Here is a 13,084-nt window from a genome sequence, read left to right on the forward strand (position 1 = left end):
AGGCAGGGGCACTGGCAGGGGCAGGGATGAGTCCTCCCCTCACTGCCTGGTTTCCAGGATCGTACACACACACTCAATAACACAGTGTTTCTATGCGGTCTGAGATCCTCACACCTCTTCTAATTAGTTACAAGTGTATAAAGGCATTTCCACCAGGGACATTTAATGGGAAAAAGACCAAGGACTACGAACTGGGCAGGGGAAGACTCCAGTTTTGAAACTATTTTAATAACTTGTTATTTAATTAAGAGCAATAGCTCCGAAATTATGTCAGTGAAACTTGCTACTTATTTATTAATTAGAGGAGGAATTTCAAAGGAGGCTCCAGGAGTTAGGTGCTGGACAGCCTCGGGCTCGCTGGAAAATCCCAGGTTCTCCAGCTAGTGCTTGCTCCAGCGCTCAAACCACGCCGGGTCTGACTCCTCACTGCCTGGCACCTGAAGTAAACAGCGTCAAGCACAGGCAAAAAAGTGAGTGTTAAACGCTGCCTGTTCTGGAGTATGGGTTTGGAAAGTCCTTGCTGCAGTGGTGGGGGTGAATGGAAGGCACTGGAAGACCAGGGAAACACCACAGAGCGTCTCCTCTACCTTTCTAGGAGCCTTGCTGGGCTGTCCTGGTGTGGATTACATCAGGATTATGCATCGAGAAGCCTGTAAAAGGTTTCCTCTCCGGTGTGGGGTGCTGGAGATGCTGAAGGTTGGCCATGCCCATGGTATCACTCCCTGCAAACAGCTCTCGGATAGACCCAGCAACGTCAACATCCTCCCAGGAGGAGAAACTCCTCTCTGATTCCACTTCCACCAAGCAGAGAGGAGGAAAAAGTCCTATTCAGCTTCATTTCCCCAAATATTGCACCTGAGTGAACTGGAAGGGGGTTCCACATCCCCCTTCTGAGGGCAGAACAAGCTGCAGGTCTGCGCACGGCCGCGCCGAGGGTTTGTGTCCACCCGACGCGCGCCAGGGAGCAGCGCGGGGATGGCCGAGCGCCGGTTCCTCCTCTGCCGAACACATTCCTCCCCTCCTGTTTTCATTCAGCCCAACCTTAAACAAAACCAGCGCTGTTGTTTTTATCCGCGGCGTGGATCTGGGAATTGCCTACATGGGGTCGGGGAGCTGGAGAGGGGATTTGTGCTGCTGAAACAGCGTTTCATCTCGAGAAGGAGCTGTTAAAAATATAAGCGCTTAACTAGGTGCAACACACTGTCCTACTGCATCCCATCTGCTAGCTAAGAAGCAAAAAGTTCCCAAGATAGACTGAGATTTACACCCAAGCTCCAGATATGGGGTCTCCAGATAAAGGACCCTGCGGCTTCTGCATGCTTGCAGCACAGGCAGCACGGAGCAGGTCAGCTTGAGCTGGGCTTAACCCTGCACCAAGCATCGACCTCCTCCCAACCATGCCTCCCAGCACATCTTTAATCACAATTTCTTTGCCAGCATTAAATCTGCCGAGATGCTTTAACTATTCAAGAGGAGAACGGGATTTTTTCCCACAAGTTTTCTGCAAGGAACAACTGAAACAAAAACTCCTTCAGCACAAATACTAATAGGAAAGTATAAAAAAATATATAATGGAAATATAGTAAGTACTATCTTGTATTATTATAGACATATTTCTATTATATATTTCCATCTACTAAAATATTTCTATTAATATCTATTTCTATTCTATTCTATTCTATTCTATTCTAAATATTAATCAACTGCCTCATGAGATCTCTTCTGCTTTCCCAGCTGGACATACTGGCAGATCTGTTTTTGCACTGGTATTTCCTATCTAAAACAAATAAACATATAACTAAGCTGGACTTACAAAAAAAAAAAAAAGCCCTGAGAATTGAGAAGTTGTATCGCACAGGTGTTGATGTACAGCCAAAATCTCCGGGCTTGGTAAAGATTCAAGATAGCAAGGAAAGAAATCAGACAGAGATTCACGGGTTTGAGTTCAAACAGCAATTAAGAACACATGTAAATGGCGACAGATTAGTACAGAGGATCGCTCCAACGCGCCAAAGATTTTCAACATGAGCACGATTAGCCTCCGAGCAATACATTCAAGTACCTTCCCCTCCCCTCAATATCCTGCAAAACCCCTAAAAGCTGGAGGGGGGCGGGGGGGGGGGGGTTAAAAACTAAAAATCACATATTTCAGCAGCCAAAAATAGAGCATCTGACCCACCTTCCCTCTCCAGGTGCCGACCCTCGTCCTCCCCTCGGCTGCTGTGGCTGCACGGGGAATCCGGCAGCGTCGCTCCCCGGGTGTCTGCAGCCAAGCGGAGATTGTCATTGATTTGTGTGCAGAAAGTTAAGCCTTTCTAGGAGCGGTTGGGAGAATTCACTCCCACCACTCCCTCTAAACCAAAAGTATTTGGCACCAGGCCCTCCTCGTCCACCTGTACTATTAAGGTCTAAACAACACCCAGGACACGGACTGATTTTTACCGGATCTGTTCAAGTTTCCTTTTTTAAACCGGCACACAAAGTTCTTCAGAAAGAAAAACTTGGGGGGTTGTTGTGGTTTTGATTTTTTTTTTTTAAGGTTTTTTTTTTTTTTTTTTAAATCTCGTTTTTCTTACAGCGGATTTATCTCATTCTTTTTGTTCTCTGCTCAGCCAGACAAGCCCCTCCCTCGTCTAACTGGCGACCCCCGATTTGCCCCCACAGAGGTCACTCTGTGGCTGACTTTCCTATGATCTGCTCCACTTCCCCTGCAAACCGTGCACCCATCTGAGACGGGTAAATCTGGGGAGGGGGGTGAAAACCACCTCTTTTGAAAAAAGAACTGGCTGTAATTTAACTAAAAAATCAGGTTTGCACATGAATGACCCAAACAAGCAAGAAGATGGAGGAAAGTATCTTCAAACGGGGAGGTTGGTTACTCAAGTCCTCTGTCACTGAGTTGTACTGGTGACAAGACCCCAACCCAGGTGTCCAATCCAAGGAATGAGTGACTGAAAAACCTTCCCAAGTGCCCAGTGTGGGGCTTCCAAACCCCACCCCAGCACTCAGCTTTGGAAGACAACTCCTGGCCACCTCAACTGCACCAGACAGCCAACAATCCCATCCCACATGCACCTCCCATGGCCCCTGGCCACAAGGATGTCCCCAGAGGAGGATTCACCCCTCGGGAGCCCGTCTCAGCAGCCATGAGCAGCCTCACCTGGCTAAGCCCAGCTCGCCAGCGTGTGCACAACCCCAAAGGGCTGGCCATCGTGTTGAGTGATAAATAACTGGGCTCTCTCCTCTCCTCCTTGCTGGGTGCACTAGGGAGCAGCTTATTCTTGAGATTCTGCCCCAAATTGAGAGGTCACACTGACTAAAACACCGCATTTCATAAAATACTAGTTCCTTTCTGGCACAGGTATACGTGTTTTTGTTAATACAATAAATCCGATGAGAGCAGCTGGACACCAGGTTCCACTTACATGCCTTTCTGATGGTTTTCTTTCAAAGAAGCACATTCAAAAAAAACCCCAAATCACAACCAAAATTGTTTATACAAGAGAAATCTTTCTGAAGGATGAGGCAAAATCAAGTGTAAGATAGCCTAGGGCAACCTGGCACTCCCAGACACGGCTTGGAAGAGCTCCGTGCTCAGCACACGGTTACTTTTGAAACTTTTATTACACGCTTTCTCAGTCCATAGGAAAAAAAACATTAATGCTGTTTCCATCCCCACACCCAAACCACTATCTGCAGCTCCTCTGACTACTGGGTTTCTAAGGAGTGTCTGGGTAAATCAGTAAATGAAGTCGCAGTGAACAATGTGTCTGGCCCCAGATAAGGGCAGAGCAAAACTTGGGCAGCATCCAGTGACTGTCGAAGTCGGCATGGAGAGGAACACCAATTGCCACCCACTGCTTTTCCTGGTACTCCCGTAGCTGGCATCCCCTGTGGGATGGGAGAAACCAAGCAACCACCCACCCAAGCTCCTCAAGCACAAAATCATGCTACTCTTCATTTCCCACAAAACCTACTTTTTTTTTTTTCCCATCAAAAAGATTTGCCTCCATCAATTCACCAAAGCCAATGTGTTGAAGAAAAAATTACATCTGTCCCAAGCTAGCAAAGCATGCTTTTCACGGTGCTGCTTCTCAAAATGGTTTATAATCAGGGTGTATGGAAATGTCCTCAGCACCAGGAGGAGCATGTCCAGGGAAGGGAATGGAGCTGGGGAACAGGCTAGAGTCCCAGGAGCAGCTGAGGGAGCTGGGAAAGGGGCTCAGGCTGGAGCAAAGGAGGCTCAGGGGGGACCTTGTGGCTCTGCACAGGTCCCTGACAGGAGGGGGCAGCCAGGGGGGTCGGGCTCTGCTCCCAGGGAACAGGGACAAGAGGAGAGGGAACATCTTCCAGTTGCACCAGGAGAGGTTTATTGGGTATTAGGGAAAATTTCTTCATGGGAAGCGTCCAGCCCTGGCACAGCTGCCCAGGGCAGTGGTGGAGTCCCCGCACCTGGAGGGGTTTAAAAGCCGTGTGGATGTGGCACCTGGGGACATGGATTAGTGGCAGAGCTGAGGGAATGGTTGCACTTCAGGGTTTTTCTAGTCTAAACAATTCCAACCCCAAATTCTTGCAAACCAGACCCAGTACTTCCATACAGAAAAATATCTGGGTGTGGACCATGACAATTGAAACGTCTCAGTGATAAATTTGAGTCCAAAACCACTGCAGACCAATTAAGTCCCCACTGAACCCTGGAAATTATTTGCCCTTCTATATTTGAAATTAGCTCACTTTTTTTTTTTTTTTATCATCACCATTAATAGAAGGCTGAACAGGTCTCCTACACTGTAAATGAGAAGAAAATAAAGTACTTCTAGAGAGGTGTGAAATAAGAACAGCAGGAGAAAGAGAAGAAAGGATTGTGCCAGACCCCACCTTGATTCACAAGGATAACAGGAACACCTAGCAAAAATATAATAGAAAAGGTTGCAGTGATTGCTTATCCCAGCTGAGGAAAACTCTAATTTCAAGTATATTGAATTGAAAACTTTCCAGAAGAGTACTTGAAGGAAGCTTGTTTAATCAGAAAAATAAATGATCATCAAATGTAAAGATTTTCACGGGCAAAATAAATTTTGACAGTTTTTCTTTGGGGGGGGGGGGGGGGTGTTTGTGAAATGGTACAGTATTTTCCTTTCATACCTCAGTTTTTCAGGCTGATTTTAAACTTTCTACTTGGAACCCAATAATCAGCTTCAGTGAATACATCTCTGAGAGCCACAGGAAGATATTTTTTGCAACAGGATTTGCTGCATCAGTCACATTTTTCAAAGGAAAACAATTTTCTTCCTCAAACATCCCTATTTCATTGCCAAATTTACCACGGTGGTAAAAAAAACAACCGTTTTTTTTTTTACAGGTTGATTTTGGTAAGAAATAGATCCCAGAGAAGTATTTCATCCCCCTAAATCTCACCAAAGATGCTTGAAATGGGAAACCTGGAAAAGCCTGCGGAGGTTTTTTCCGAGGTGTCCATCCCACACACCCGCACGTGTTTCTGTTTGCAGTGGTCCGTATCCCCATGAACTCCAACAGGGCAATAAAGTTAAGCCTGGCCTAAGTGCTTCCAAACGCTGGCCTTATTTTAAAGGTGACAGAGCAAGGGGAAGGAAGAGATGTGAGCCCACAATCCTGACAAACACCTTCCTCACTGGGACACCAGCGGGGCAGGAGGGAGTAGGATGGGGACACCTCCCGACTTGTTTAAGGTCTCTCTTGGTGCAGAAATGAGCTGCTGCTTTTCCATTTTCCAAAGGGAATTGTGGACCTTGGGAAAGGATGAATGGGTAGATATTTCCTTGCTAGTAGCCCCACATCCTGCAGATGGGGAGCAGTTTCCAGCAAGAGGCTGAATTACCAGTTACATCATGCCACAGACTGGGCAGATTCGCTGGTCCAGGATGTGTCTATATAAAAATCTACTGCTGCCATAATACCCTTATCCAAAAAACCAAAAAGCTCTACAGGAAATCAGTGAAAACCAATGCTGATGAAGCGCTTTCCTTAAACAATCTCAGTGATTTCATATTTGAAAGCTTAATGGTTGTAATCCAGATTGATCCTGAGGGATCCCCAGTGCTTTGTTACGGAAAGCAGAAGTCAATGAGGCTCCATTGTCTCCAGTGGAAATACAGTCAATTATTCTACCCAGAGTCCTCCTCAAGGAATGAAAGCACAGTTGGATTTCTTTCAAGGAACAGGGCTGGATGGAGCCAAGGTGATACTGAACAGGTGTATGTATACATATATTTACACAATATATGTGCAACTACATGGAAGGATTTTTCTACAACATATGGCTTCACTGAGAAACTCTTGAAAGATCTGCCCCCCTGACCTCCCCCTGACCTGGAAATGCACCCACCTCTGGGCCCCACAGCTCCCAAATCCTTCTTGCTCCACAGTTCCCAATCTTTTTTGGTCCTGTGCAGCTTCAGGGTATGAGGAAAATCTCACGTGAGCAAGAACATGGCGAAACATCTGCACAAACTTTCCATTAAACCTGTATTTGGCTAAATATGACACATGCCTGAAGGCAACATTCTGGGCATAAAAATCCCAGAACGGCTTAGGTTGGGAGGGACTTTCAAGACTGTGTCTTTCCAACCTCCCCTGTCATAGGCAGGGACACCTTCCACTAGATCAGGTCACTTTACTCGCTTTCAACGCTTCAGTTCTCCCTTTCTCTTCACTGAAAAAGACATTTGAGTCTGCTTCAGCTTGTCTTGGTGCAGTACTGGGACTGGGTGAGGGCAATTAAAAATAAATGGCAATAAAATGAAATTTAAACACAAATGGATGTTAACAATAAAAGGCACAACATGGATCAAAGATCCTCTTTTCAGAGCTTGATGGCTTGGTGCATAATTTTATCCGGGGTACCTCTCATGCCCCAGGGCAGCTGAAGCCAGGTGAGATTAAAGCCCCCAAGGAGGCCCAGACCACATGGAACTTCTGAACATCCACTTTTTTGGTGCCACCATCCCCAATGCCAAAAAACTTCCTCAGCACCCCAGACCAAATTTGAGATGGGTGGCAAAAACCCAAATACAGCCTGCTGCGGGATGGAAGGGAGGTGCTGGAGAGCATCTGCAAAGACTCAGATGCTACTGATGCTGCAGAGAGCAGCCTGACCTCCACCACAATCACTTTAAACCTCCCTGTGCAATTCACAGTCCCAGCTGCAATTTTGAAACGCTTTCCCCGCCTTGTAATTTCTCAACGGGTTATTTTTGCTTTGCTCTCACACAAAATGAGCCGCAGCTCCTTGCTGGGTCCACTCACACCATCCTACACATGGATGGGCTAAGGACAGCCAAGCCAATGGCCCATCATAGCCAGCATTTCAGCCTCCAAGCATTGGTAAACCTCTGCAGAGATCACTTGCTTTCCTTCCCCGACTGGAAAGTTATCCTCACCCAGAAATAAGAAATTCTGCAGAAGCACCCTGATGTAGGTGGAAACAAATCTCTTTTGCTTTCAAAAGCTGTGGATCAGGCCACAGCTCCTTGCAGAGCATCACATTAATACTGGGAGGCAAATGAACCATTTTACTTCTCCTAGCTGAAAGAAAAAATAAAAATGCAGCTGACCTGATTTACCATTCTGATAATGTATTTAAAAAAATCTTCCCGGGCTCAGGACTTTGCCAGCTGAGATTTCAGACGGAATGAGACTGTTTATGTCATGACCACAACCTTCTGAAAAATGCCCCTTTAGATGGGAAAGCTCACAAGACCCTCAGGTATAATGATCTCAGCTATATCAATAACCACATTTCGGCAGATTCATTATCTGCTCACCAGCCTGCCCGGCCGCACAGCGAAGCATTGCAGCAGGATGGAGTGAGAAAGGAAAACATTGAATTCAGCCCTTCTTCCTAGAGAAAAAAAAAAAAAAAATTGACACTGCAGGTCATTCTTTTTCCTAGCAAAAGCCAAGCTTTTATTTCCACTGTTTTCACGCGGTACTCAGGAGGGAGGACCTGAGCTACACACAATATTGAACACGGCCGATCAATCCCCCTTGAGTGGGTGCAGGAGGATTTTCCTGCACAGCTCCCATCTTCGCTCCCCAGGCATCCTCATCCCTTGCCATCCCAAACTTTACAGCAGAACAGCTTTTTTTTTTTTTTTTGCCTGTTCCCCTCACAACATTCACTCCATTATTCAAGATTTTAACATCCATCACTCCATTATTCAAGGTTGTGACATCCATGTTAAATCTACTCATGGATTTCAGACCACACTTCGTAAGAAATTTAGGCTACAAAACAAAGGTTTATTTCATATCTGTATTTTCAAGCAACAGGGACCGTTATGATCATGTATTTTGCCCTCCAGCTTCATACAAAATAAAACACTTCACCCAGTAATTTCTGCAGCAAGGCTCTCATTCCTGCCTGCCCTCCCACATTTAGAAGCAGAGGCAGTCTTGGCTGGAAGATTTCAAATCAAAGGGGCTTGCCTTGATCCTTTGGCAAGTGTTTCTAGAAGTTTATTAGTCTCATTATAAAAAAATCTGCACTTTTTTTTTCTTTCCTTTTTTTTTTTTGCCTGGACATGTTTAGCTCTAGTTTCTGAGCATCTCATCACACCAACCCTTTTTCTGCTAAATAAAACATTTCGACTCTCTTCCCAAAGCGGAGATTTGAAAGCTACAATCCTATGAGTAAGGAGCTGAGAGCTGTGAGCATCTCCCACAGTAACTCACAACAGAATCCCAGAATGGTTTGTGTTGGCAGGGACCCTAAAGCTCATCCCATTCCACTCCCTGCCATGGGCAGGGACACCTTCCACTATCCCAGGTTGCTCCAAGCCCCAGCCAACCTGGCCTTGGACACTGCCAGGGATCCAGGGGCAGCCACAGCTTCTCTGAGTGAAGTAGAAGAAGCCCCTGGAAGATCTCTGCCCCATCACTGAGTGCATCTGCCCTCCCTGCCATGAGCTGTGGGATTTGTTACTGCAACAACCCACAGCTGGGGAAACAGCAGGAAAGGAAAATGACAAAGGACAGATGGGAGAAAGAAACAGCAGCTCTGCCTTAGGTCAGGGGAGAGAGCAAGCAGCCAGTAACTGCTAGGAGAGATGAGGGCTTGTATATCCATGGTTGATTAACCTAAAATTAACATGGCAGCACAGAGATAGGGGGTTAACAGATGGGTTGAGATGTATAATGGTCTCAACTTTTAAAATCTCAAAGTTTTGGGGGCAAATCTCATCCTTTCTGGAAGGGTTGAGGTTTTGGAGCTCTTGCAGATGGCTCTGCAAATTCATTAACTCCTCCTTAGTGAATGCAAAGCAATGGAGGGCAGAGAGAGGAATTTTCTGGTCCTCAGGCCTCTCCCAGGGCCCTAGACTGTGTCAAATCAAGGAATGGCCCTCCCAGCAATGGAGGCAACACAGCAGAGACTTCTGCTCTGTGCAGAGTCACAGAGCAAAGCTCACAACACATTCAGCTGCATATGGAAAGGGACGGCGAGCAATGCCAGCAATATTATAATGCCTTTGTATAAATCAGCAGTGCAGCCTCAGATGGGAAGAAAAGTAATGATGCAGAAAAGGCAAGAAGTGTTCAATCAATATTTCTGCTCCGCATCTGGAAAGAAGGCAGGACGAGGTGCTTGTATCACATGAGGAGGATGAAGTACTTTCCACTCCATTAGTAACCAAGGAGGTTGTTAAACAGCATCTACCAGCGATAAACAATTTTGAATCAGCAGGCCTGGATAACTTGCTCCCAGGAGCCCTCCAACAGCTGGCTGAGAAGCTCTCTGGCCTGCTGATGTTAATTTTTAATAAATCTTGGAATACCAAGGAAGATCCAGATGGATGGAAGCATGCAAATACTGCACTGATCTGCTAAAGGGGAAAGTGGGATGGCCTGATGAACAGGTTGGCTTGCCTGCCATCAGTCATGGGTAAAATAATGGGAACCCTCCCGAGAGTCACCCAGAAGAGGAATCAAAGGATGGAAATGCAGCTCATGTTTGTCAGAGAGGTTCTGCAGCCAACACACCATGTCAAACAAAGCTGATTTCATTCTCTGAGTAGATTACAAGTTTGGTTAATAAAGATAATTGCTTAGAGATAATACACATATGCTTTTGTACAGCATTTGATTTACCAGGGCGTGGCATGTTGATTATAAAATGAGCACTGCATTATGAGAATAAAGCACATGTGCAGGGAATTCAGAGGGGATCCCAACAAATAGCTGTCAGAGGGGAATCGGGCTGTTTCCAGGGGGATTTCACAAGGCTCAATCCCAGCTCCAATATTCAGCATTTTCTTATCTGGAAGCAAACATAACATCACTGCTGATAAATCAGCTATGTACCAGACAAACAAGAGAGGCCAAGCCATCTGAGCAGAGCTGAGATGATGACAGCCCAGCATCTGGCTGGGGTCATCACTGCACCTCAGAAGGTAAGAGGAAGGGGACAGCCAGCGAAAAGCAGAGGCGGGATGTTCAGAATCGGGGTGGTGATGCTGTAGCAGGTGGTGGTGGGGACCACATACTCCCAGGGAGACGTGCACCCCAGGCTCAGCAGGAAGGCAGAAGGTTGGATGTCACACATCTCTAAGGAAAACTTCTTGGAGTGGGTATCAGGAGGTAAATCAGAGCCTGGGATGAGGAAGGCCAGGATGAATGACTCCATGCTGCAGGACTTTGCATCTGGGGTTGGATATTGATCAGGAAAGGACGAATGACCCAGACCAGCCCTTTCCATGCTTTATTCTGACACTGACCTTTGTGACCCTGAGGAAATCAACCAAAGCTTGAAGCAGCTTTTTGTAACAGGAATATCCCATCTGGCCTTTCGCATCCCTGAGCTTTATCTGTCCCTTGGGAAAACACTCAATGCATGGGCAGACACCTCAGTGACCCCCAAAGGGAAGTACAGAGGTACCAGGCACAGAATGACACCCCTGTGGGCAGCCCGAACACCTGGATACCTAGGCCTTGTCTGCTGCTCCAGACCCATAAATCTAGCTGAAAGAAAAGGTTTTGAGAAACCTTTAGCAAGCCTAAAAGCTCAAACAACCCTACATGAAGCAGCTTTGCTGCATGGTAGTTACACCAGCATCACTTACACTACCCTTACCACCCTCCTCAGCAGCATCTCTTTTTTTTTCCTGAGGCATCATCAATTCAATTTAATTTTAGTTTGGTTTATTTCTACTCTTCCATCCTAGAAAACCAGAAGTTACTCATATTCACATGGGGCACATCATGTTTAGGAAAAGTTGCTCAATCCTGGCCGTGGCCAGCCAACATCCATCCCTTGCTTGGGTAGATGCTGGAGAGATGTGGTGCTCAGAAAATTCATGTGAGAGTGCATTTCTCTAGGTTCAGAGCAGAAGAAGGCCCTGTGGGAGAGAGAAGAGTGCATGCCCACCAGCTCATGTGTGCTCCTCACTCTCAACCCTGGGGCATGTCCATGTCTTTGGTCTTCAGAGTATCACAGGAGCAAGGAAACAGGTCCTTAGTGATTCAGATACACCAAGCTAGGTCCACAGCAGCAGTTTCTTGCCCAGCCTTCACTTGTGTCTTCCCCCAGCTCTGGAAGGACAGTCTGGTACCTTCTCTTCTTCCTGTTCCTTCTGCAGTTGCCTTGGAAGGGACCAGACCTGCTCAATCATGCAAAAGATGAGAGGAAACCTCCTCATCTCAAGAGCCAAGAAAGCCCTGACCAACGTCACGACCACATCAAGGTTAGGCACCCTCACTGGACCTCATGGGGAACCCTGGAGCAGCAAGGATGGGGAGGAGGGTCTCACACTGGACTGACACTGTGACATTTCTCCTGGAGAGTGATGTGGGAGGTTTGTTCCCTGATCCCAGCCTGAACCAAGCTCAAGCATTGCTCACTTCCACATGCACCAACGTAGAGAAGGTGGGCAGCGGCCTCCGTGAAACAGCCTCACAGAAAAGGTAGAATTTTTTTGATCTCATGTCTTTCTGTCCTCCTGAATCCAATTCAAGAAAAATTTAGCTTCCAACCTATTTTTTTCCATCTGTCAAGATTTGCAGAGGGCTTCTCAATACAGCACCTGTCCTAAACATTCAGTCTCCCATGGGAACTGGAGATGAAGTCTGGCTAAGGGCCAGGCTGGCCTCATATTTCCATTTGACTCTGCCACTGAGCAGTGATGGAGAACCTGCTGCTCACACTGCTCCTCAATGGCTCCTCTGACTGCTCCTACTCCAGGGACAGAATGAGGTCAACCATTCAAGTCCCAAATGTTTAACCCAAACAGGCCCCATCCATCAATACCTGAGCAGTGGATTAGAATGCATTGTTATTGCTGAAGGGGAGTTGAGGGGATAAGGTATTAAATCAAAAGTCTTACCTAATGCTAGACATTACAAAATGTTTCAACCTTTGCCAAAAGGAGAAAAAAAAAAAAAGACAGTTTGTCTTAAAATCACTGAATGCCAACCAACAGAGTTTTGGTGAGGTGATCCAAACCAAAAGGTGAAGCTTTCTTCAAGAATACTGCAGCCACCTTGTTGGGCTGCCCAGATGCAAGATAAAAAACAGGTGCCCATCCAAAAAAAGACCATCTCACCTCTAAATGCCACTGGGAAGATGCAGCAGGTACCAGCCAAAGACCATGGACACAAGATCATCTTCCCTATTGTGATCCCCTCCCTCCCACTACCAAAACTGTCAGGAGCTCACAGGAAATTTCATCTCCCCAAAGAGTCACTAATTTTGGTTGCCTCTTCTATCTCACCTGAATGTATTTGCCTCATCTCCAGAAACACTCAAGGTCGGGTTTGATTTGGCTTTGAGCAACCTGTTCTAGGGCAAGGTGTTGGAATGAGAGGAGCTTTAAGATCCTTTCCAACCCAAACCATTCTGGGATCCTGTGATTCTGTGCACTAAAGGGGAGATAGGATCACTACAGCATCACTCCTCAGCACGCCTTCAAGTCTCTGTGCTTGGCACAAAACCCTCAGTGGGTGAGAGCCCTGCCAGGGATTGCCCTGCTGCCTTGCCTGCCTCCCACCTTCTCTTCCTCCCCGGCTCTGCATCCATGAGCAGCCAGGCTGAGGAGCAGAGCGCGACCAC

At 46.6% G+C, this 13,084-nt stretch overlaps 1 protein-coding gene across 7 annotated transcripts in view; it reads right to left on the reverse strand.

Annotated features, from left to right (window-relative positions):
* The window catches only part of ZBTB7C (zinc finger and BTB domain containing 7C), a 151,071-nt gene that overhangs the window by 45,994 nt on the left and 91,993 nt on the right, over positions 1-13,084 (reverse strand). The window contains exon 1 of one of the 7 annotated variants that reach the window (XM_048292689.1): positions 2,180-2,261. The exons of the other annotated variants lie outside the window; for them this stretch is intronic. The gene's annotated coding sequence lies outside the window, so the exon portion shown is untranslated. Of the gene's footprint in view, positions 1-2,179; positions 2,262-13,084 lie in introns of those variants that run through there. 7 annotated transcript variants of the gene reach the window in all.

The sequence above is a fragment of the Corvus hawaiiensis genome, chromosome Z (genome assembly GCF_020740725.1).
Source record: "Corvus hawaiiensis isolate bCorHaw1 chromosome Z, bCorHaw1.pri.cur, whole genome shotgun sequence".
NCBI classification, from domain to species: Eukaryota; Metazoa; Chordata; class Aves; order Passeriformes; family Corvidae; genus Corvus; species Corvus hawaiiensis.